Source organism: Aphelocoma coerulescens, chromosome 8, assembly GCF_041296385.1.
Source record: "Aphelocoma coerulescens isolate FSJ_1873_10779 chromosome 8, UR_Acoe_1.0, whole genome shotgun sequence".
Lineage (NCBI taxonomy): Eukaryota > Metazoa > Chordata > Aves > Passeriformes > Corvidae > Aphelocoma > Aphelocoma coerulescens.
This window is the reverse complement of record NC_091022.1, coordinates 16,948,176-16,974,034: the sequence shown is the minus strand read 5'-3', so window position 1 is coordinate 16,974,034 and position 25,859 is coordinate 16,948,176. Positions and strand designations below refer to the sequence as shown.

The 25,859-nt window shown below is 44.7% G+C and overlaps 1 long non-coding RNA gene across 3 annotated transcripts; it reads right to left on the bottom strand.

Annotated features, from left to right (window-relative positions):
* Window positions 1–24,395, bottom strand: LOC138114272 (uncharacterized). Of its 3 annotated transcripts, none has more exons than XR_011152558.1 (10): window positions 24,305–24,395; window positions 13,435–13,534; window positions 13,204–13,343; window positions 12,876–12,955; window positions 8,279–9,044; window positions 5,090–5,215; window positions 4,178–4,286; window positions 3,363–3,541; window positions 2,394–2,501; window positions 1–154 (listed from the first exon to the last, which is right to left on the bottom strand). It is a non-coding gene; the product is annotated as an uncharacterized lncRNA (long non-coding RNA). The 3 variants fall into 3 exon arrangements; XR_011152559.1 differs by having other exon boundaries at window positions 8,518–9,044; XR_011152560.1 differs by lacking the exon at window positions 13,204–13,343.
* Window positions 24,396–25,859: the final 1,464 nt, after the last annotated feature.

Sequence of the window (25,859 nt, the reverse complement as noted above, 5' to 3'; positions counted from 1 at the left end):
CTCAGAAAAGAGGCATATACCACCAAAGCAAGAAAATATGATTATGTCTTTGTTTTCACAGGTCCTCATGCAGTCAGCTGCAGGTCTTGGAGATACTCTGACACAGGCCTGGAGTGTATGGCATTCCTTCATTTGCACTTCAAGTGCTCTGAACCTGGGGAAGGAATCCAGTCTCAGAGGCAGATTCTTCATCAGTTTACATCATGTAAGTGTGAGGTTATTCCTGATTTATGTTAGCATGCCTGAGAGTAGCACCTGTTCCCATGTATTTATTTATGTCATCTATAAAAGATTTATAATTCTTTTTAAAAGAGACAGAAATTATTGTCTCATTTATACCAGCATAACTCCTGAATAGCAAAACTGACTCCAGATAGCTGGAATATCTTAGGGAGTAGATCAGGCCCAGTGGCTTTATTTCTGGAGCTCTGCTCTACCTCCGAATTTTAAAAATGGTATATTCATGCTCTGAGGCAAACCTCATTTTCCAGCTCAAACATTTTATGCAATATTTTAGTAGGCTGTTTCATACTGCTGTACAGTCTCCAATTTTAAGTATTATCAATAATGTATTCTTCCACGTAACCTCTTTAACACTCACAATAGAATAAAATAAAAACACATCAACAAAAAAATTGTCTCTGCTTGGCAATGCTATGTGAATGTTAAATTTCCCATTTCACAATGCAGCCATCACTATAAACTCTGAGGGCGGATTAACGCTCTTCTGGTACTTCACTGTATCAGAACACGGATTTGCAGACAACAGCTGCAGCAAATTCCCTTGACTGAGAAGAATTACAAGTATTATCACCTAGATCATTAAACTGGGTTCATAGATTGCACAATGTCTTCAATCAATTCATCTAAGATAACTTGAAGCCAGCTGGACCCCCTCAGTGAGAACTTGACTTAATTGGCCAATAAGTGGCTGGAAAAGGTGCATGCGATTTGATAAAATTACAGACTGCAGAAGTGATTACAATTTGGAGAACCACAGAGGGTAGCCTCCAGGTCAGCCCTTTTGGAGAGGGCTAAGTTAATGTCCACTATTAAGTGCTGCTGTGAAAAATGTTGGCCCACTTGGTGCTCAGATGTAAAGTGTATCCAGGTCATTCCTCAGCTGATGGAGGGAGAGATGTGCACATTTATCACTGCTCTGGCCTCATTTCTGCCTTGGTAATAGTCATACACTAACAACTGCTGGCAGTTTCATGGTTTTCTGGGTACCCTTCATTTTATTGGCATAACTAAAATATTATCTGAGCAAAGCAATCCATCTGCTAAAGAAAAACACTTTCCTTCAATTATGTCCCCTGAGTCTTTTCTTAAGAAAGGTTAAAGCACCAGGAAGTTGAAAAATATACATTAGTTTGTTTTTATTTTTTCCAATCTACTGCAAATATGCTTGCTTGTTACTGGGTAAGTGGTAGGTCTACATATTTACCACCACAAAATGTTAGAGAATATGCCTAGCTTTAAGAAAAGGGTCAACTCACAATATCAAATTAGCATTTAAGTACAAAGCATTATTTAAAAGCAATTACCTATCTTCCTCTTCCTGTACCCCCACAAAAAAAAAAAGACAGAAAAGATTGCGTAAGTAATTTCTCCATGATTCTATATTTAATAATGAAATAGATTAGGTCATTTGCAGAAAAGGAATATTTTTTTAAATGGAGTTAGAGAGTGCAAAGAAACCATTGCATTACCCAATTGTGTTAAACATCATGGAAAAACAGAGCTTGATCCTGCATGAGCTCAGCAGGCAGGGCTCCCATTGACCTTGGCAAGGGGCTACCACACGCGGGTGCCTCCCAGGCATTAACCCTTTTGTTAGACCCCACCCCAAGTCGGGGCTTGCAATCACTTCTGCACCGACAGAGTGTACCTGCTGTGATTCCATGTTGCTGAGGCTGCATATTTTTCATGGATTGGATAATTTTCACGGGTTTTGTTTTGTTATTTTTAAATCCCTACCTTTTACAGAGCTAGCTCCAAGACTCAAATATCTAATGCAGATATTCAGAAGTAGCTTGGTCTCATTTCAAGGATTTTTTTGCTGATGGCTAAGTTGTTATAATAGTAAATGGTGTAACATACAATCAAAAGCCTAGGGGTTGCATAGTTAGATAGATGCACACAAAACACAAATTAATGAAGAGTGGAAGCACAAGTTACATCTTACCATTAAACAGGGAAAGGTGGTACTCTGACACAGTGATTTTAGGCTGCAAGTATTAGGTCAGAAAATAATTCGACTTAAAAATAAAAGGTATAAAATGCATACTTTCTTAAAATGCTTTCCTTTCATAAGTCAGAACTGTCAGAATCCAGTTTTATCTCACCCATAGACAGAAATTAAGCTGTCATTTGGTTGCTGGATGTCCTACCATGTAACAGATGTTTCTTCCCAAGTAACCACTCAGATCCCATCGCACCAAGCCACAAAGCACAGTCACCCAGGGCACAGGTTAAGGTAGGCTCAGCGGAGAACTGCTCTGCAGTTTTGGAAAAAAAACATTTATTTGAGGGAGCTTTCTTGAGAAAGGAATTTCAGGCTTAGTCTTTCCCTAACTGTGGGGAGAAAAAGCACATTTCCAAATTTTTCTGGTGAAAGCAATCCACTTTGGTCATGTAAAAATGGCCTTTCATTTCAAAATGTAAGGTAGAGAGTCATAAGACAATTGAAAAAGGGTCAAAACAAAGCAGGATGTCTCCAGACTGTCCAGATGACCACGTGGCAGTCCCTCCACCCCCACCCCAGTTTTTAATCCTCCCAGAATTTTGCGGAATAGACTGATTTTAGCCTGAGGCTTTCTGGGATTTGTGACCCTGTCCTGTCCACTTGGAAGTACCACCTGGTGGAACCAAGCTGTATGGCTGGGATGGGGCCTGGCCACAGCTTCTGCTGTTCTCTGGGATCTCCTTCCCCCATAATGAGTTTTGTCTTTCCCTTGCCCATGCAAATGTGCCTGCTCCCTTCTACATTCAGGACACCTCTGCATTCCAAAACTGTGTGAAAACATGGTGCCCATCATAGGCACATGGATGTTTCAGCTCCTGGTCCTGTCTCTTCAGTTAGGTGTTTCAGTTAAATGGGTAACACTCTGTTCTGATGTCTTTGGTGCTAGAAAACAGATTCTGCTTTCTTGCTGTTTTAAACAGGAGAGTAGGAGGGCTTTAGTTGCACTGGGTATCCACACTCAGTCTGTGCACTAGCACAGGCAAAGCACTCTCCCACTTAGCTCTCCAGTAGCCTTGCTGGTTAAACCCTGATGTGAAAAGCCATCTCTAGGCAAATTTCAGCATTTTGAGTACTGTCCTCACTTGGCAGAAGGATGCTGCCTGCCAAGATTTACCTTTCAATGTAGAATGGAGACCCGGAGGGCTGCTTGTCCTCTGCTCCCAGCTCTGCAAGAGTGGCCCTGCACGGCCAGGGTCAAACTGAAACTGTGTGACTTCGGTGCCACCGTGCACTCAGTGCGACCTTGAATGCAATGTCTCCATCCACCAGCAAGTGACTAGCCAGGCCTGCCACCTACCATGGGAGAAAAAGGGAAACTAATTGAGTTGTACACGACTTAATCACATTAGCCTCCCTAGTGCTGCCATTTCCCCACAAGCTCGTGCCATGTTTGTGGCTACTGGTGCTCCCACACACCCTGGGGCACCAGGTTTCAGACACTCACTGAACTGTCACTTGCAAATTTAGAAATCTATTTTTAAAGCAAACTAAGCAAGCAATGGTGCTTTCTCTGCCTGTCAAAAAGATCATTAAAGAAACAGTTGCTGGCGGGGATTTCAGTGGCAAACAGGCCAGGCTTGGCAGGGCAGGACCTTTGCTCCAGCTCACTGCTTTCGTGCTGAACTGAAGCGATGGTCCTCGATAGCCCATCACACCACTGCCTCTTCATGAGGAACCACCACAACCAGCAGATCAGCATGGGCTGATCCAGCAGTCCCCAGAAAATCCATCCAAGATTTTCACTTTTACAGGGAAAAGCCCTCCAGGTCAGTTCTGTCACCCCAGAAGGAGAGGGTGAAGCCATTGCCCACTGTGACATTTTGCTACCACCTGGGACGTGCTTGGTCTTCTCTCTTCGTGTGCAGACTGGAGCCCTGCAGCCTCACTGCCGCAGCTCTAGCATCATGCTACAGGCTTTGGAGGACTCACCATTTTCCTGAGGTAGCTCTGGCCCCCAGAACCACTTGACCACCTGAGGATGGCAGCCCCACTGAACTGTGGGTCTGTGTGACCATGAGCAAAGTCTCAAGAGCCGACGCTAAAAGACAAGAACAAGCACCTTTAAGACATTAAGATATTTAAGATCATCTCACTTCTCTGCTCCAGACTTTCAATGATTAAGGACTGCAATGCTGACTACCCACTGCCTACAGCTATGGCATCACCCATCTCTACTCAGGCTAACACGGTGAGTTACACGTGCTCCTTTTTGGGTGCCTCCACAGCGCCGTCTCTCAGCCTGGAGATGCCGGAAGCCAGGGCAGCAGGACCACTGCCTGCTCCCACACAAGGGGCTGCAGCTGTTGGGTTTGAAGCCAAGCAGGGACCACCAAGGCAGGGAGCCCTTCCTGGCACTGCAGAGGGTGGTTAGAGGAGGGAGACAGAGGAGTCCACAACTGCCTAGATGTTGCATTCTCTCGAGTGCAGTTGGGTTGCTCCAGCCGCCCAGCCCAGCATTTTCCATTTGGTTGGAGCAATCACTGCAGTGTAGGGTCCAGCAGAGACGAGACACTGCTGAGATCCCTGTGCCAAACTAGAGGACAGGGAGTGGGAACAGACAGATCCTATGGCTGAGCTACCACTAAGGAAGTATTTCATCTACCCTGCATGTAAGGGCCAGATGCACATACTTTACTCAACCAAACAATGGAAGTACCTGGACCCACACCGGCATATTCCAAACACACTCCACCCCATCAGCATCTTTGAGGGATCTATTAGTTCTAACTATCACTAGGCACAGAAGTAACTGAGATAATCTTTCCTTCCATTTTTCAGCTCTAAGGAGGTGGTGTAGAGAAGAGGCTATTTGTGGAGGAGAAAAGTCTATTTTTTGTTTACTTTGAAAAAGCCTAGTATTGACTTCCATTTATCTTCCAATAAGTCCTTGTCCACTGCAGCTCTGAATATAATCTGTTCCAAGGGCAGGTGCTCCTTAATGAGAGCTGAAATTTCCAGGGTTTTTGACTCCATTCATTAAAAGGGAAAGAGAAGGAGAGAAAAAAGGAAGAGAGTTAGAAAATGGCATGAAAGCATATTATCAGTAAATTGTTTCCACTGTGTTTGTGACTCTTCTTAATGTTTTATGAATATGCTAAAAAATTTGCTCAGGCATTTTTCCTTGGGCACTCTAGTTAATTACTTATTCAGAGAGCTTCTACTCTGTTCCTTGCAAAATGTGTTGTGCATTAATTCTGATTATGTACAAAAACCCACCTGCAAGGAAAAACTCTGAATCAGTAATGCTGATAAAATGAGCAGCTCTCCTGGGGCTTTACTGAGAAACAGGATACTGGACAGAATTAAAATCTTGTAGCTAAGGCTATTCATAATGTCATTAACATAAAGGCAATTAAATGAGTTTTTAACCTACAACCCTTTATTGTTATTAATGAACATTAGAAAAACGCAGGAGATAAAATTGGTAATTATCTCTGCACCAAGCTATGCAATAATGTGTTTAAATATAAAAAGAAAACAAATGATTATTGTTAGTATTTTCAGTAGCAGAAGCCCCAAGGAGCAGCTCAGTCACATTTAATCACATGGTACTACACCAAGAGGGTTAATTAAACGAGGGCTTTACCTTCAGCATGCTTGGTTATTCTGTTTAATATGGAATCAACAAACAGAAATGCCAATCTGCAAAATATTCCAGGCAGTGCCTTTATCATCAGGTGAGCCACCTCTACAAAAACCAAGAGGGCTTTCGTTCCCTCCAGGACAAGGAGCTGCAGTCCTCTAGACAAGTTTTTATTGTCCTGTGGTTTTAAAAAAACAATTCCTGAAACAACTATATAAATCCTGGTTCGTAGCCCTGGTTCAAGCTTACCACTTTGTAAAAAAAGAATCTGGGGATTCAAAAAAGATGAACATTTGACAGTAGATGGTAGATACAGTTGCAGCACTACAGTGCAGTGAAAGGACCTCCAGTTCCATTTTTTTATGCAAACTATTGTACCTTCTACTTAAGCAGTCATAAATTAGAATATCTTCTAAAGGGGAAATACACTAAAGCTCAGTGTATCTAGACTTGAACTTAATAATTTGATTAAAGTTTAATGATTTAAATATCCAGATTAACTTTAGCATCTCTCTTTTAGAATAGTTTTTTTAATGTATTTGCATTGTTTTGGGGGTCCAGAAATCTGTTTTCGGGGCAATATGTAGCTAAACAAAAGACAGTTAATTTTGTCTTCCATGTCAGCAGACAAAGCTTTGCTAAGGAATGCATGCCTCCGGACAGAGGCTGGGAGGGAGGAGCTGAAGGCACTTAAAACCTGCACAGGATCCAGCCCTGGTTTCATGGAGCAGCATGTGTTACTGCTACAAGACCTCCATGTCCAGGTGCTGCAAGGAGCTGCCCTGTCCAACATCCCTGTGCCGCCTGCATCCAGGGGGTTGGATCTGTGGAGAACCCTTCCCAGCAGCAGGAAGGAGGATGCAGGAGTGAAGGAGAAACAAAAGAAAGAAAACTCAAATGGTGGTTGGCCGATGTGCTGAACATAGGGATAACTGAGTGCATTACACCAGCAAGGGCTGCATACATGGATGCAACGGAGGCCTGATTAAAATACAGCTATACAGCTACTTTTTCCCTAGAAGATATTCTTTCTGGAACTGCTGAAGAGAAGTGAGAAAGTGTAAAGGATTTAGTCAAGAGGAAAAATGACCAAGGTGCTCCCTTGCTATTTGGGAAATCTGACTAGCGAGACAGCAGAGGAAGCATTAAGAAAAGGCAAATATCTAAAGGGTGAACAATTAGCAGCACAGTTTACAACAGCAGATACTATCAGATAAACCAGCTGCTTCTTTTAACACATGCAGCAAGAAAGTAGATAACCTGGCAGCTCAGACATCTGAAAACCTCCCTTCCACAGAGAGTGATGGCAAAGCTCAGAGCTGGATCTCACAAGAAGCAGAATCACTGACCAGGCTTAGACAGGACTCGATCCTAAGGAAAAAGCCAGATGCACCAAGAAGATAGGAGTAGAGGGGGATATAGAGGAGGAAGCATCAGAAGTAGTGTTTTGAAATTTAAAACTCAGATGGGACCTATCGAGGGTTGTTAGCAGGAAGGGTGCAGAGCCCAAAGCTGGAAGGGAAAAGCTGCTTCATGGAGTCAAGCAACTGGAATGGGGCAGACACACTCAAACGTATTTTTGATGTAACTGTTAAGCTGCTCCCAAGCCCTTTTTAAACACACACAGCCTTCTCCACCACCACCTGCACTGACAACAATGTGTGGGATCACCAGCACCAACACACTGTGCTGTTAAACAGCAAGCCATGGACAAAGGTGGTATTATAACCAACAACTGCTTCAGACAACAGCTCTAAATACCTGAAAGGTTTTCCCCAACAACTACAGATTTCTCTTCCTCCTGGTGTGGAAGCTGATTTCACTTGCTTGTGTAAGCCTGCTATTCACTGGTGTAATAAGAAAAGGCCCAGGCTATTCAAGTGCTGTGCACATGCAGAAATGATGTGCATACTAACCAGCTCCTCCAAGTCAAATAAGCATAGCTGGTTTAGTTTCTTTTGAACTGGGAGATGTTGTAGGAAGCCATTAAGCTAGGTGAGCTGTGGCAGAGGAGCTGTGGTAGAGGTGAGATGGCCTCCAGTGCTTTGTGTGAGAGCATGCAGCCCTGGCAGTGACACACAGTGGCACCAGGGACAAACACAGTGTCACTTTTGTCCCCAAGACACCACATGGGCAGTGCTGCAAACACACAGTCGTGTCTTCCACATCCCATCACCTGGCAGCCTGTGAGCATACAACAAAGGGCCACCACACTGGAGCTCTTCTCTCTCTATCCAGGAAGCTCGGTTTGAGTGCTCTCTGCTTTTATGTTCACATCAGATTTTTCTGTGAAAAATAGACAGACAGCTAAGCAGAAGCACACACTGATTGCTGCTTTTGGGCATCCTTTTCTAGTATTTTAATTTTAGATCACCAGTTCATGACTTGCTTCTAAACTTTACCTTCTTCCCTTTGCCAAGACAAGAATCCCGGGCATTTTTCCTTACCCAGATCAAGCCAATGCTCATTTTCATTGAAAGCTGCTTGAGACAGGACCACACTGTGCCATCCTGCTCCAGCCCCACGGGTCTCTGCACCCTCCTGCTGGGAGGAGGCAGCATACACATGTGACACATGGCAGATCAGCAGAACTACCACCCTTCACGTGTACATTAAAGAAAACACAAATTAAATATGGTGAGGACAAGATCTGAAGACAAATGAAGACCAATTTCATTACCTATACCTTGGGGGAGTTTAAAATTGCTGCAACGTCTTGTTGTTTTGGACATCTTCATCCAAGGCAGTCATCTAACACAGCAGTGATCCAAAAATGCAGTGACATCCCAAGAAGGAAAGGAACAGTGCAAAGTGTCCCCAAGTTTCTGACATCAGCAACACCCAGGTCAGTACAAGCATTCCTGCTCTGCTCAGATGAAACTCATAAACCTGGGAATAACCTGCTCACTGTGGGTATCAGCTCACTGGAGCCATCCACCAGGGCATCTGGTCACAGTCACCACAGTGAAGGGAGCACACAAGAAATCAGTCTATTCCAGCATAACAAATCCTATCTTCTTTAAAAGCTAAGGTTTGAAAGAACTACCAAGCCTATATCTCATTTATAGTATTTTAGTGGATAAATGACACTCTTGCTACTTTTTTTGTCACCTATCAAGTGTTTACAATGACAACAGCCTGTTGTCTGTCATTCAGAGGGCTGGCACCTGTCTGGATAATAGTTTGACTCAATATTCCTGAAGTACTAGATTTCTGTAAGAGAAGAAAAATCAATAACTGTGACAAGTGCTATCCATTAGAGCCCAAGAGCAGAGAGCAAACAATTACACAATGTCATTTGTTTAATACAACAAGACTGTAAATGAAAACTCTATCAATTGATCTTTGGAGGATAAAACATCCTTTCAAAGGCAAGATGACCATGGACTAGATCTACTTGACTTCCCAGGGCCAAAATGGTCAATACCAGCTGAAGCTCAGGATTCCCATTCTGTCAGTTGATGGTCCCCTTTAAGATCAATAACTTCTACTACATACAGATCATGGCAACAGCAGCCATCAGCACCAGCTCCCCATTCCAGGGCAGAGCCAGAAATGTATTTTTCTGCACAGCTCTTCTTTTTCTTCATTGAGTTTCCCAGAGCAGAGCAACACATGCATACAAAATACATCATATATATTGAGATCTCCATTTCAATATTTATAAATATGCTTATACTCAACATAACAGCATTTGTAAGCACTCAGTGAATATGGGCAGTGGAGGTAAGGAAATTTGGTTGGCTTCAAGAGCACGGCCATCCTCTGCTCCCCAGCTCCCTTCCCACCCCGGTCTCTTTCATTGTTTGGCTTTATGGCCTTGTGCCACTTGGGCTGATGTTTCACTTCTAAATGGCATTTCAGCTTTGGCCCCCCTCACTGCCCAGCACCCTCTCCCGGATTAGCTCTTGGGTGCCATATGGTACAAATGGCCTGCCACACACTCGCTCAGTCAGCGTTTAAAAACCTGCCAAAATGCTGCCTCTGCTGGCAGCCTGCCTGGTGGCTCCGTGGGCTGCGAAGGGAGCATGACGCTGCCTGGAAATAATTGAGATGGGGCTCTGCCAGGTCGCACGCAGCAGCCCTGGGAGCAGCGCTCCCCTCTCCCGTCCACTCTCCCACGGCACGGTCAGACATTCCTGCACTCGAATCCCCTTTGCCATTGCACCGCTTCCCCAGCTGCCTTGCTGATGCAGTGAAAAACAGCACTTGTTTCTTCTGGCTGTTTTCTGCTTCATTCAGAGTATGGGCTCAGGAGAGTAGCACACAGGTACCATGGGCTGCTCCCCAGACAGTGCCACAGGGAGCTGTCCCCAGCTCCTGGCCACAGTGGGGCATCCAGCTTTGCAAGGATAGCTACCGACTGGGATGTGGAGGAAAGGCAGGGCAGCAGGACCATTGGGAACTTGCTGAGGTTTCCTCACCTTGCCATAAAGTCCTTTCCTAAAGCATGTATATTCCTCTTCTCACAGTGGCATATGCATGTCCTTAGCTGCTTGCAGGAGGGTTGATCAGCCCAAGAACAACACCACCAGAGACTTGGTCTGGAGAATCTGAAGAGAAGTGAGCCCTGTAGAAACTTAGTAGAATATCGGCCCCTGGTCTCAGGGGAGAAAAAAATTGCATGAAAAACAGTTGACTACAGCAGCAGACCTCTTCAGTGTCTCTCCAACAACACAGACATTTTCCCCCCTTCTCCAGCTGTCTTGCAGCCTGACCAAGCCTCTTGCTTTCCCTCATCCTACAGGGAGTTCCGACTCCACTTTCTCCTCTACCAATCTGATCTGATTTTTGCTTAACTTTTTTCCCTCCAAAAAAGGAGACTTTCCATCTTCTTGTTATACTAGAAGCAGATTCATTCAAATGTCTGGATCATCTCATATCAAACATCATCTTTTGGTTTTGAGCCCTATTAGATCTGTAGCAGATTTTGTTTCCAGGTTTTGGCTGAGAGCTTCTCATGGGCCGCTCCAGCTGTAGGGCTTTTCCCTAGCAGTGGTCCACCCCATCCAAAATCTTGCTGATAGTGGTGTGAAATTATTTTCCTCCAATGACCTTTCACAAAAAATGCAATAATCATGGAATAGTCTGAGTTGGAAGGGACCCAGAAGGATCATCAACTCTTAAGTGAATAGCCCATGCTAAGTACCCATACCAGAACAGGTGACCTACCATCCTGCCCAGGAGCCATGCAGTGGCGATAGCACAGATGGGCAGTGTGCCAGAAGCTGGTGGCAAGGCTCAGAGGACGAGCACTTGGAGCACATAGGGTCCACCAAGGCCCAGGACCCACCAATTTCCTGAGCAGTGGAAATTGTGGACATGCCCAGCAGCACCTGGAAAAGGTCCTGCCATGGAAAACCTGAGAGAGGCAAGAAATTACATTGGCTGGACCACTCACCTAAAACCTAATCATCCATCTCCGTGGGGCCACTTGTGAAGTGAAGTGCCTCAAGCATCTGCAAACTACTGATAACAAAGGGTCAGGCATCCAGCTTCACTTACAGCAGAAGAGGAGAAAACTTGCAACTCCTCTGTCACTTTCTATTGGGCAAATAGGTCAGCAGTCTCTAGGATGATGTTGCTCCTTAAAATACATCATTTTGTGTATTTGTTACTCTTCAACTCCAGAAAACCTCCAGTAGAGCATCGAACTTGCAGGAGCCTTCATTCTTCCTAGATTGGACTTCAAAGCTGCAACATTACCTATATGTCTTTGTGCGTTATTCAGCTCTTGTTAGACTAAGCTTTGCCCTTCAGTCACAGTGGGGAGTGGGTAGAAGAAAGGCAATATTAGAATAAAAAAAACAAAACCATAAAAGGAAATGCAGGATGAAAACCCCTTTGACAATGACTGGTGGCTACATTGGTAATTCCTCTGCAGTGGTGAAGAAAGTAGCAAAATGCCACGGTTCCAACTTATTCTGGTGAAGTATTTGTATGATGTGCCTACACAAAACTTCAGATGAAACAGTCTCTTTATAAGCTTTTGATAGCTAGGAGGGAAGTGGCTTTGCCATTACCTCTGTTTGTGAAATGAAAGCAATGCTGAGTCTTGGTGTTCCTGGATGGAGGTGCTGATCATCACAGTGACAGCCAAACTAGCTTTGCTTGTTTGTTGTTTACCTTATGCTAAGGGGAAGGAACACCTTTGTTGTCATTGTATCGTGTGATGTGGTAAAACACAATCCATGCCCAATGTGCAAAAGAATTTCAAGCCAGCAATATTTATTATCCCTGCACAGACAGCACATATTGCTGCTTTGCTGTCAGCGCTGCTTGCAGTGCTTTAGTGAAAATAAAAGGACATTTGTATCTCGAGTGCCACAATATGCTGTGACAACATGAGTATTGCAAAGGCTGTAATACAGTTTGGTATCTTACCACACACATGGAGTTGAGAAGGAAGGTTCCACCACAGTTACCTGGAAAGGCTCAAAGTGCATGAAGGAAACCCTTACAAGTGACATTTGTAACCTTCTGCTGTAAGGGAAGTGAGCCCATGCCCGAATGCTGCCCTGGACCTTCCCGCTGCTGCCAGCAAGGAGCTGCTGTTCCTGGGAAGCCTCACTGCTGTCACAGGCGGCTGGGGTGCATTTGACTGGAATTTGGCCAGCACATGAAGCTCACTAAGAAACACCAGGAGCCTGGTATTTCACATGCTGAACAACTTTTTAACTGGATAAAGGATCCTAGGTGAACAGCACAGCCTGAAACAGTCTGAGGAGATTAAGACCTTTCACAAGCAATCAGCTCTACCTAGCAGGTTTCTAGGGTCTCTTATACGTGCTGCAGCATAAGATCCTCCATTTTTCGGAAATAAGCCAAGAAATTAAAAATACACAACTGCTGGACCAAGCAGCTTTAAGAATCACACAGGTTCACCGCAGTTTCCTGGCCTTTAACATGACAACTTATCTACCAAATAGTTACCCTCTCACACAGTTCAAAACACATGAAATTCCCCATCAAACTCAACAGTTGTTTTAAAACTGGTCCTATGTTCACAGTGGGAACTTGCAAAGAAAGAAGAAAAAAAACCACCTGATACATGTCTTCTTTCTTTAGCTTCTGATCTTGAGCCTGAGGAAGATGTGAACACAACTGTACTTGGGAATAAGTCCCTGGCAAGGCAAGGGAAAGCATTTGTGTGTTAATATTACATAATTTACCCTCACCACAACCTCTGTGTCAAAGCCATCTCCCCTGCATGTGGCTGGCCACACCTTCTGCATGGGCAGTGCTGACACAGGAGGGTGGCTCCTGCTCTGCTTCCTGAAATCACAGAACTCCAAGTCCAAGGACATTTATAAGGGAAATATGGCAGAAACACAGGTAGCAGCTGCAAGGTCCCAAACCCTCTGGGTCTTACCATCAACTTTGTGGCATTTTTCCCCATTTAAGATGTTCCTCCCTGTCGCGGGGCAGAGTACTGGCATGCACAAGGGACAGAAATGTCTTCAAAGCAGGCACTACCCAGCTTTCATTCTCAAGCCTGCAGTCTCTCAACCCCTGCTTGTGAGAGACAGATGTGCCCACAGTCACCTTTAAGCCCCCACTCGGTGACCTGACTTCAATACTTTTCAGAAATTGTACAACATACCCTTGCAGATCCCTTGGCTAATGGGCTTGTGGAGAAGGGAAGTTGGATCAGAGCTGTCTCGTCCCACAGAGCAGTCGTCAGAGCTTCGGACTCCTGAAAGCTGAGAAGAAAGGGGATTCACGTTTAAAAAGACCAAGTCACTTCAGCTACTACTAGTTTATTGATTCCTAAATCAATAAACTCAGCTAAATAAACTGGGACTTACTGAATTCAAGCAGAACAGGACACTATGCTCTGAAGCAAAGTGAGAGCTGCTTTCTGTGTTACAGCCAATGCAGGAGCTGCCATCAGCTTTGCACTTTCCTGACTTGTGCTATCTCAAGAAGAAAAGCACTCTTTTCCCTTGTCTGCATGTCCATCTTTGTTAATTGGTGACAAGCACAACCTGTCCCCCCAGCAGCCCCTCCGAGGTGCAGAGCACAGTGGTGCTCCCACAAAGTGTTATTCTGGGAGTCAGCCTTGATGGGAAGCATAAACCTGTACCAGGAAAACCTGGTACTGGTAAAGAAGACTTTTCCTGCCCTGTTTGATTCCAGCTACAGGGTGCTACAGAACGATAGCTATTTGTATTGCAACTATCTTTTAGGCTGCTTCCTTCCCACTGAATATATCCACAGAGCTGTTCTTTGCAGTCAAAACACAAACTAACATGGATTACAATGAGAATATTTGAATGGGCTTTGATGAGGCTGTGGAACTAGAAAACACCATTGTAACAGCTGGGATCCCTGCACTGAAAGGACACACTGATAACTGAAGTAAATATGTTGCTATGAATTTCTGACTTAATTGACAGAACATTTTACAGTGTGAACTTCAAAATCTCATTAGGAATGAATCAGAATGTGGCTATGTGCCTGTAACATTTTCAATGCCAACATATAGTCAGGCCTGCTTGGAGCTGATATCCTTTCTTGATCAAGCAGCTGAGAGATTCCAATGTAATTCAATGCAATCAATTATAAGGCTTCATGCCAATATGTAAAACTGAAGTGGATTAAAAGAAATACCATCTCCAAATTGTGGTCTGACAGACAAATCCCAGCATTTTTAGTGGCTCTTAGTTCACAGCCATCCCTGACATGCCTAAGCTAAAGAAATAAAGGCATTTCCCACTAATGTTGAGGTGTGAGGTGCCCAAGAGGCTGACCAGGCTGCACAGGAGGATCTCTCTCTGATTGAAGGGCTCTGTCAGTAACCCCTTCTGCCCCATGAGGACACTACATTTTGTCACTTGACTACATTACCCCTGTCATATTCATTCTTATTATGGAGGTATGACTTAATTCTCATCAGCTTCAGTAATAACATTACAAACCTAAGAATAATTAGAAGATCTTCCAGCCATTTAATGCCTGACTGTTCCTGCTCAGTGTGTGGCCACATATCACTGACACAGCAGCACCCATAAATCTCCCAGCTGAGGCACATGGCCCGCCCCACACACACGGTACAGCCACTGCTGACTGCCCGAACTCCCAGCTCAGCTCCCTGCCCTGGCAAAGGCAGGCTGGGCTGTCGAGATGCACAGCCATGGCAGCCTGCTGGGGAGTGTGCTTCAACCTCAGACCAGCCCGCTCTCCTCAGGAAAGGATGGTCTCCTGATCCAGAAGAAACTTGGAAAGCTGGAGTTTGGAGGGACTACCTTTCCAAAAGTCAATTAACTGGGGATTAAGTCAATTAACTAGCACAAGTACCCTCATCTGAAAGTTAGCTACCAGTAGTTTTGACAAGATGACTGATGAGGGTCTGGTGAATCTTTTGTGAGAGATTCAGGAGGTAAAAAATTCCATTGTATATGGCTGGTTCCCTCTTTTAGTGAAAGAGTCTAAAGAAATTACTGACTTACCTGAAACAAACCCAAACTGTCTCAGGCCCCCTGCTTAACTAATTTATTACATTTGGAGAACTGACCTTTTGATGCTTGGGAGACCTGTGAGTTGGCACAGTCTCCCTGACGCAGTAGCCCAAGAAAGCAGGACTGAGGGCAACAGCAGCAACACACCAGACATCCCTGCTTTCCCCCTGCCAGGCTGGGGCTTCACAGGTCACACAACCCTGGCTGGATATCAAAGTGACCCCCAAAAGCCAAGAGTGCAAAAGTATCAGTTCACATCGCCAGGTTTATTCATTCACTGTTTCCTTCTGAGTTAACGGGATGCCTGGGAGCTGAGGCAATCCTGTAATATCAGCTTAGCCCACAAGTACACAAATTAAAATATCTGACAGACTGCTAATGAGCTGATGTTGGAATGACTGGATAGTCTGTTATCATTTGGCCGTTCACAGTTTCCTCACAGCCCATCTGCGAGCCAGGCGAAGCTACAGCCTTCCTCCATTTACACCTTTTGCCATTATCGGCCTTTGGGAAAGGCCTTTAGCAATTAAAGTTTGTATCAAACATATTGTCATCTTTCCCACCCTGTTACTAGCCCCTCTGTGCTACTACAAAAGGTCTGCTGAACAGGCAGCTGGAGCCATAGCTATTTTGTACACACTTCTGTACCTGAGCCCCATGTTTGTGCTCCAGCCTGGCAGCTTAGCTCACATACCACATCAGATGCTCAGCACTGCCCTGGCAGCTCACAGCTTTCTTCCCGAGCAAAAACCACCAAACTAAACCCTGAAACATTTGGGCTACTTTCTGAAAGACTTCTTTCCACGTTATATGGCAGTACTGTATGGGGGCAACTCATCTGGCTTCTTTGATGAGTAACTTTCCTCACACAATCACTCACACTGGGCAAACAAAGCGTAAAAACAAGAGATCAAGCCCTGGTGAAAAAATTCAGTTTTGTTCTTCAGCTTAGAAAACTTGGTCATAGTGGTGGAAGGTGCTTCAGGCAGCTCCAGCTTGTATAAGAGGCAGAGAAGAGCAGACATCCTTGACCTTATTTGGCAGTATTACGAAAGGTCGTATTTTCAGATGGATGATCTGATCTCAAAACATCCTCCAGTGTAATGAGTACAAACAAGCCTTTCACATGTCTGTCTCAGCCATGTGTCTATTTGCTTCCTCTGGTTTTTAATGCAGGGAACAGCCTTGCAATGGTTGCAGAAAGCAGAAGGATGCTGAGCAGCGTAGCACCTCTCCACCAATGGGTTACCAGTGTTGCTGGACCAAAACCACAATCCAAAGTGCTCTGCTCAGCCACACGGTGCAGCAAGAACCACTGCCAGCTCTTCTGTGCACCTCCAACTGTCCTTGTCCATGAGGGTCAGGCATAGCCCTGATGGGAGAGGAGGGTCTGTAACATTGCTCTGACCTGGGAATATGCAGGCTGTGGCCAGCAAAAGTCATTGAGGGAGATGAGAGGGTAAATTCTCTGACATCACAGAGGGCTCCTTAGAGAGGCAAAGTATGGTTCATTGCTTTGGCATCTCCTCTAGCTTGCCCAGCAGCCTGAGTACCACACAGCACAGCTGTGGCAGTGCCAGAGCTGCCAGCACCGTGCTGCTGCATGTAGCACAGAGGATGACTGGTGGCACTGCTGGGGACCAGCACTGTCCTGCCAGCAGCCAGGCTCTACTGGGCAGCACCAGTGCTGCTGCTGAGGCAAAATCAGCCAGTCACACTGAGCTGGGACAGGCTGAGGCCCTCAGGAGGGGTGGGCAGTTTCCATCCACCCCACCATACCTCTGCTGGGGGATGGTGTGCCACCCTGGAGGTGCACAGCCTCTCCTCCAAACCTCAACATCCCCAAGCCAAGACACCTCACCAGCTATTCAGAGCTGGGGCCTTCAACACAGCCAAGAGAAATGGCTTGGCAGGCGTCTGGGCAGGCAGACCAGTGAGCGGGTGACCCACAGAATCTCCTGGAAATAGCTTGTGTCCTCAGCACTCAACAGGGAAACCTCAACAAGCACAAAACATTCATTCCTTGTAAGAACACACTGCAATATTCACCTTCCTTGTGATAAATAGATTGTAGGGTTTTTCCCTGTCTTCTTTTCTCCCCCCATTATCGTTTAACCAGTTCTCAAATCACAAGGTACCAAGACTCCATTTGAATGTTGCGGTTTTCATGTTGTGAATCTTGGGTTAAACAATTCTTTCTCAAATAAATACTCCTTTTTCAGTTTCCACAGATGCTTTTGTTGTTCACAGTAATCAAGTTCCCAGTTGGCTAACCTCTCACCTAACACAACGTCTTCATCTTTCATTTGAACAAAATTTATCATCCATAAGCAAAGACAGAAAATGTGTGAATATCTAAAGCTTATGTAAATTAAGAGGCTCTGCACACTGGTCCTAAAAATAGTAGATAATAACAAGCATTTCTTCAGCATACTATAATTATGGGCCTGCTGTCATGTCTCACATTGTCTATAAGGTCACAGTTATATTATACAAAATTTACAGTATATTATCAGTTAAAAACACAATAATTAGCAAGCCCACATCCTCCATCTTCAGCACCAGTGATGAATGTTCACAAAAAGGAGAAAAAAGAAAAAGAAAGAAAGGCATGTTGTTTGCTTTATGTGGACAATACACACTTAAATTTAATCATCAATGTCTGCTATCCAGCAGGCAATATTCTTTCACTATTATAACACATTTTGCCAAGATCAGACTACACCCTTGGGGTGAATTTGTCCTTAATAAAGGGACAAGGAGCCAAATCTCACTATCATATCACTAACAGACACTTAGACATATTTCTTTAAACTTTATAATTCTATAGTTTATTCTAGAAAATGTCTGGGTGAACACCTCAGTCATTATTTTGAACATTATAATAAACCTTTAAACTTAACATTCCAATTTTTCAACTCACAAATTACGTGTATTGAAAGAATGTCTCTCATAATGTGAGTCATTTTTTTGGCTTTCCCGAACAATGGAATTTGAAGAAAGATGAGGGAGGCTGCACCCAGACCACAAGTACCACAGCTTCTAGCAAAGGCCCCCAAGAGGTTACTTGGCTTCCACATTGTCCCATCCAGCAACTTTAGATTTTTCTGGTTGTAGCAGCAGGTGTTGCTGTTCCACCCTCACCAGCCACCATATCACCTGTGGTCATTTACAAAACAGATCACCTAAAAAAATCCTAGCAAGAGGTCAGAACTGGTGGCCTTTACTCCTTGATGACCCGGGAAAAAAAAAAAAAAAAAAAAAAAAAAAAAAAAAAAAAAAAACAACCAAAACTTGGAAGAAGTTTATCATTTTCTCAGTGAAACAAAGAAGAGAAGACAGAAAGCTCTCAGAAAGCTCTCTGTTTGAAATGAGCAAGTAAAGTGCTTCCAGACTGTGTATCTTTTGACTGCTTTTAAGTACCATTAAACATGAAACATCAAAATGTTTCATTCCAACTTTTTCAGCAAACAAACAAGCTCTAGGAAATTCACAATCAGGAACTGACCAAAACATTATCCAGTGTAATTAAAAATTTTGCTATGGATGGAAGAATTTGCTAATTTCACTCACATCCTTTGCCCGAACCCCTCTGCAGCCACTGTGGCAAGGATTACAAGTGCTGTGGGGAGCCAGCAGCTGCCAGGAGAGTCAGAGGAGACCGAGCTCCAGCAGGCACCAACACCCTCTTTCATGTCATGCCAGTGAACCCAAGGCCCAGCTTGTAACAACACTGCCTCTGATTTCCAGGCCCGCCCTAAATTGCCTTTCTCCTGCCATATGTCACTCTCCCCAGGTCGTGCTCTGATGGGCTGTGCAGAGCTGGAGCTGGCAGCCAGGCAGGCGGCAGAGCCCAGCACCAGCACAGGATGGGAGAGGATCCCTGCGGAGCCCTTGGGTACCAGCTGACAGGGCACTCGCATCCCAAACAAGACAAACCACATTCGGACCACGTTGGGAGGAGTGCAGTCAATGAGACCTCGACCAGTCACCTGGCAGAAGGCTGAAGGAAAAAAAGGGTTTGCAACCAAGTGTTTTGTAAGTTGTGCCAGCAAGATTGGGGGTGAAGTCAGCACCCAACAGCCCACAGATTTGGGTCATGATGTAGAACAGCCAGGCAGCATCACGTCATTGGTATTGAAAAAAGCATGCACCCCACATAGGCTTTGGGCTGGCACTGAGACTCAGAGCAATGCTTAAGGACAGAGTAGGTCATGCATAGGCCTGTTTTGGCTGAGGTTCCTAAGCCTCAACAATAGCCTTCAGACAAAAAATACCTTGTTAAAGCAAAAAAAAACCAGGCTGGACAGGAAAATGCACATTCTTAAGATTCTTTGAGAATTTTCTCAGTTGTGTATGTCCCCTGTGAGAAAGTATTTAAAGGACAAGTCCGCCTGTGCAGCTCTTGGTGCTTCAGATGGCACAGCCTGCATGCAGAACCCTGTCTGAGCAGACAGAGCACCTCCCTGCACCTCTCCTTCATCCAGCCCTGCCACAAATGCATGCTCAGGAAGTGCCAGGCTCTGCAAGCGAAGGCACAGCACCACCAGCACCTCCTGGGAGCCTGCCAACACTAGGGAGAGTCTACTTTGGTGCAGCCACAGACATATGGATCTGGAGGCTTACATAAGTTCTAGACAGTGGATTTGCACAGCTGATGCCACAAGCTGTTCCCACCACATGCAATAGGCACCAGCAACCCTACTCCAAACCTTACTAGTGTTGCAGTATACACACTCACCCAAAATATGAGCTCTCCCTGCTCCTTCCATGTGCCGGGCATGAACAGAGAAGTACAGATCATGGGATTTGAAGATATGAGTTGTCCTCCAGGATCTGCCCAGATTGATTCTTCAGCCCTCATGTTTTCATGGGCTGGGACTATTCCTGCTCGGATGGGAAGGCTTTGCCAGATGTGGTCCCCAACATACTCCCCAAAACAGTTTGCTGGCTGCTTGCTGACAAAGGCACTTGTGAAATGGCTGCATCAATCTGAAAGCTAGTGATTGTTAACACAATGGGGGGAAGTGAATCATCCAAGAGAGTAGCAAAAAACTGAACAAAAATATAATGACCTTCACTGGCAGTTTTGTAACTGGAGTCCAGCCTCAGCCCCCTTAAAATGAAGTAGATTTGTGCCATTCTGCTCCACAAAAGGAGATATGAGTGACTTTTTAAAACTTAATTTGAACTTGTTTCAAAGGCACAATAGGAGTAGTATTGAGTAGCAAGAGATAAGGGGATGAGAATGTTGAGCTTATGGAAAGCACAGAGCTGGTGGGAAGCTGGGAATCCTGTCCACCTCTTCACACGGGCGAGTCTGCTGTACCACTGTGGCTTCACCAGAGTACCACACACAAGTTTGGGAGATCAGACTGTTCACTTTGGGTATTTTGGAACAGGAGATCTGATGTCTTTGGTATGAAACTTCAAGTCCAGCATGGAAATCTGAAATAATATCCACAAATAGATCTTTTCTTTAGCATTATCATACAAAAGCCTGCCTAGCTTTACATGAAAATAAAAGCCTATGCAGTAAAGCAGAAGGCACTGTTCTGTACAGAGAGTGGATTTTAAGGCCAAACTTTGAGGACACAATGCCAGACACTGTGAAGCCCCTGGCAGCAACCTTGCCATGTTCTCCAGCCCAGATTCCCTTTTCCTCTGATGGGATCATTCAACATGGTCTCAGTCCAGGCGAGTACCAGACTCAAAGGCATTACCTGGAGTCAGGACAGGGTGTCCAAGGAGTGCTGCTTCAGAAGCAAGAACCATGCAAGCTCAATGCTGGAGGAGAGTCAAATGAGCATGCTGTACCCGTGTCAGCTGCTGGCTCGTGATCCCTCCCTGACACCCTTCCCCAGAGGACTGCATGGATAAACACCCTCTATTTGAACAAGACCAATGACAGCAAAATGGCTTGCTTGTCTCTAAAAAGACTCTAATAATGTGCATCAAGGGAGAGACCCATGGTCTGACAGACTTCTTTTTCCCCCAGAGTGAAACATAAAAACACATTTCAGTAGCAAGGAGGACACAGTTTGAAGTGCATCCCTAGTTAATTATATCCAAAAGAGTAATAATAAAATAAACTATTAAATTTTAGAACTCCCTCCTTAAAGTATTAAGCATTTTGTTACTGTGGTGCAGTTAAACCACACACTGAACAATGCTTTGGCTTGCTTTATAGGAAGATAACAGGGGTCATAATGAAATAAGGTATTCTACACAAAACTCATTCTACACAGTCCTCTATTATTCAACAAAAACCACAACACATTCCTTAGCTTTAGCACAGTATTTGTTTGAAAAATCTGACATTTACAGCCAGTGTTTGTGTATGAATAGACAGCACTGCTGACCAGCAGCTGCTCAGGAAGGTTCTGTCTACCATGGGAGAGCAGGGAACCCACTGCTGCTTTTAAGAACAGAGGTTCCAATTCCTGGCACAAATACTGAGGCTAGCTTCAAAACTCCAGTGGCTGACAAGACGCTGGATTATGGACTTCACCATAGCCCAGAGCCATGGAGAGAAACTGCTTTGATGCAGCTCTGGTAAACAGCAATCAAAGGCCAAGTGGGAAGGTTGTTATGAAAAATGAAGGAGGAAAGAAGTGAACAGAGGTTATTACTAAGGAATTTTCTGCTCTTACCATTTGGCCAATTAAAGTATTTATTTAACATTTGAAATTAACAAAACATTTAGTTTGAATATGGGAACATTTTAAAATGCCCTTTCTCACCTAGCAATATACTCCAGCACAGATTCTGGACACCGAGGGTCATAACATATCCTATTGCTGAGAGCCAGAGACTCCCCCGGGAGCCGTAGCAGGGGGCTCGGTGCCACCGTGCCCGCGGGCAGCCCTCTGCCCTGCAGGCACCTGCGCTGGCCCTCGGCCGGGGCTGGCAAGTTCCAGGGGCCGTGCACAGCCCCCCCACACTGCGCTGCTGCCTGGGCTGGCGGGGAGGAGCCGTCGATCCCTCTGTCACGGGACCTGAGGGCTCCGCTCCGACATCAGCCACCAGCTCCTCCTCAACACTCTCTCCTTTCCACAGGCTCAGTATTTCTCATCCTATTTCTCTTGCCATGTGTTTTTGCTTTCTCTAGCACACATTCCTGTTCTTACAAAACCAAAGAGAAATGAAGTAAACTGCAGCAAACCCAAAGCAGACAGCAGAGATGTCTGAATTCCAAAAACAGCACACCATTTTCACTCATTTTTACTTTCCACGCCCTCTCACGCTCCCAATACAACAGCATTCCCCTGTCACAACTAACCTGCTCAAGACCACACTATAATTAACAGAGAGCCCAGGTAAAATTTCAGACCACACACTGAAGTCACCCAGGGATTTTTTGAAAGCAGGCACTGGTGACACAGAGCCATGACTTCAGTGAGAAACCCCAAATGGGTCAGAGCAACCATGCTAGTGCCCATTTCTCTCTAATGAGGGGAGTCTGGAAAGGAACTTTGTATGCAGCTGTGCACAGTCAGGTGAGCTGAATCTCATCCTTTACCTAAGGGTTTGCCTGAAGAGATCTGTGGACATTCAGCAACTCTGCAATGGTATCCAAGACCAGTTGATATTGATCTGTGCCTGCAGAAAACAAGGAGTGTCAGACTGGAGGACAGTGAATCTTACCTTTGTAAGCAGAACAGACTGACATGTTCAGAGCTTCCAGGCACTCAAGACACTCAGCTCACCTTCCCACTAGAGAAGCACTCAGCACTGCAGGTGCAGAGTGGTCAGCCCAAAGAGGGCATCAGCAGCTGTATGACCCCTCTGGACATCTCCCCCCTTCCCTGCACAGTGTGTTGAACTTGACCTCCTCAAAGCATCTGAAGTCTGGGCAATGGATAGGGTTGTGTTCAAAAGGACAAGAGCATCAGATGACAATATCAGCAGCTAGACTGAAACCTGCTGTGCTGGAATGTGAAACCCTTGAATTTCTTATGATACAAAAAAATATAAATGTGATTGAAGACTGACTGGTGACCTCAATAGCACAAGAGGGGTTAAATTGCTGTCAGCAAATTGGGCTTGGGGTCTCACACCACTGCTCTGCAGCCCCAACCAAAGGTTTGGAGTCTGTCCTCTCTCTGGGCTCTGGCCATGCTAACAGGGTGCAGCCAAGCCAGGAGACAGCAGCACTTTGCCTCCCTGGGTACAGGGGACACACACTCTGAATCATTTATCTCGCCTGGATGCTGCAGTTGCAACAATTCCTTTTATCCGCTACTCTGAATCTGTTAAACAGGATTTGTCCATCCTTGGAAATGCAAGTTATTTTGAACAGTGGGGCCCAAGCCCCAGCAGCTCCTGAAAGCCCAAAGTCACCAAGCTGCTATTGAAAATATCCAGAGGGGCATTTGTGGACTACATGACCCAGCAGGTCTTTTGCATCTAGAAAACAGAAATGTTTTCTGTAGTTTAACAAGTTACTGAAAGGTCAATCCAAAAAGTATCTCATAATAGAAGTATTCAGACATTTCTATTTCATCTCCTCTGTTGAGGGCAGTGTGGCTCAGCTCGTGGAGACTTACCTCAGGCTATAGCTCATCCTACAAGCGCTCTTTCCTGGCTCACTCTTGTTAGTTATGTACCATACTGTGCAACATCAGCTTAGGTATTTTAGAAATACAAGTTTAAAAAAGCATCTGGTCTTCTTTAGATGCAGGCAGGGAGAGTGCTTCCCACCCCTCCCAGCACTCAAGTGATAGATGAAGAACTCTCCATCAGCTGCGCTTTGCAGCTGAAATGAGCAGACCATCCACAGGGGAGGGGAAATCATCTTACTTTGTAGCTTAACACCATGCAGAGACAAGAGGCAATACCTTCTAAAACGCACTTGCTCCACACACCCAGCATGGGCACATCCCCAAACACTAACAAAGCTGGAGGTGGTGACGTTATTGCTTCAGTGTGGGCATCTACCAGTCACAGCATCTTCCCACCAAATCTGCCACCAGTGTTACATTCTAATTCATGCAAGGAAGTAACATTTACCTGTGAAAAAAAGGCAAACCAGAACTCTTCTAACACAGATCTCGCAATAGAGGCATGGAGGAACTCCACAACAGTGAAACAACTAGAGATTTCTTGCTCCTTGTCCCACTCATATTTATTCTCCCCTGCCCTATAGTCCTGCTAGCTTTGAAGATGCTGGCACCTGAATGCAATTATAGTTGATTACCTAAGCAAGATGAGCAGTATCTGATACCACACCAGAAGAGGCTCATGACCTCCAAAGAGTTACAAATACACAGACCACCAGTGAAATCCTGATCCTTTCGCTAAATAATACAGATTTCTTCTAAATTGGCTGTGGGTTTTTTTTCTTTTATCCTCCTTTCTTCCTTGAGGTAAGGCACAGTATTCTGCATTTTGAATGCTGTCCACAGCATTCAAATAGAGGTTATGGTGGCCCTTTTAAACACCAGCACAACAACAACAATTTAAAAAATATTCCCCCATCAAGGAAAGAAGCTGTGGGGAAAATACCACAATCAGCAAAACGTGGCAGAAGCCAGTAAAAATACAACAAATGGCTCCCAGGGGTGTCAAACCAGGGCCCCAACATGCCACAGTAGGAGGGGATCCATCTCCCAGCAAACCCCCAGGAGTGAGCACAGCTATTGGGACAAGCACTGCTGCGGGATTGGGCCGACAATCTCCAACAGAATAAACGTAGCATTTCTGACTCCTTTCCAAGTCAGTGTTTGTTGGGAAACATCAAAGCCAGTGGAATAGTAGGTGTCCCAAAATGTCTTAATTCAGAGAATTAGTGTTAACCGAGTCTGATTAGCTCCATTTATCTCTAATTAATTACCTTTACCTAATTAGACACCCTGTTTCCAGTAGACATGGAGTCAAGTAGACTAGATTATTAGTGTAGTCATTGTGCCTTTACAAAATCCTGAAATTAATGAAACGTGCAAAAGAATCCACAGCTTTAATTGCACAGGTGTTGCCTTATGGCAAAGCTTTATCATCTGATTACACCAAGGGATTATTAGTGACTTTTTATATAGAGGATGAGCCTGTGAAATGTACCTTAGCAACAGCTCATTAGTTTAGGGTTGTTACTGTATTATTTATTACATTCAGCCTTCCCCATTATCTAGATTGATTCATGGACCTATATTTTCCTCCCCTCTGTGCAGGAAATAAATAAATAAGTGAAGGTTGGCTATTGCTGTCCAGCTGCAATATGAGGGGAAGGCAGAACATATTCTCCAGCTACCAATATCCACCCTTTAAAATTAAGCTTTAAAGTTGATTTAAATAAAACTACTTTTTTTTTCCTCCCTCAGAAAAGTAATCAATTCAAGCTTCTGTCAAACAGGAATGCTTCCTACATGCCATCCAAGCAGTTTGGACCATCTTAAATCTTTTCAGATAAATAAAAATACATTCCTGGATTGAAGAATTGAGTGCAATATATTTAATCCAAAATATTTTTTGCTGCTATAACTCATGCTTTATGAAATCTATGAGAAATATTTTATTTTGATATTTCTCTTAACTGTTTGGTTGTTGGCTACTTCTTGGGGTTTGGAGG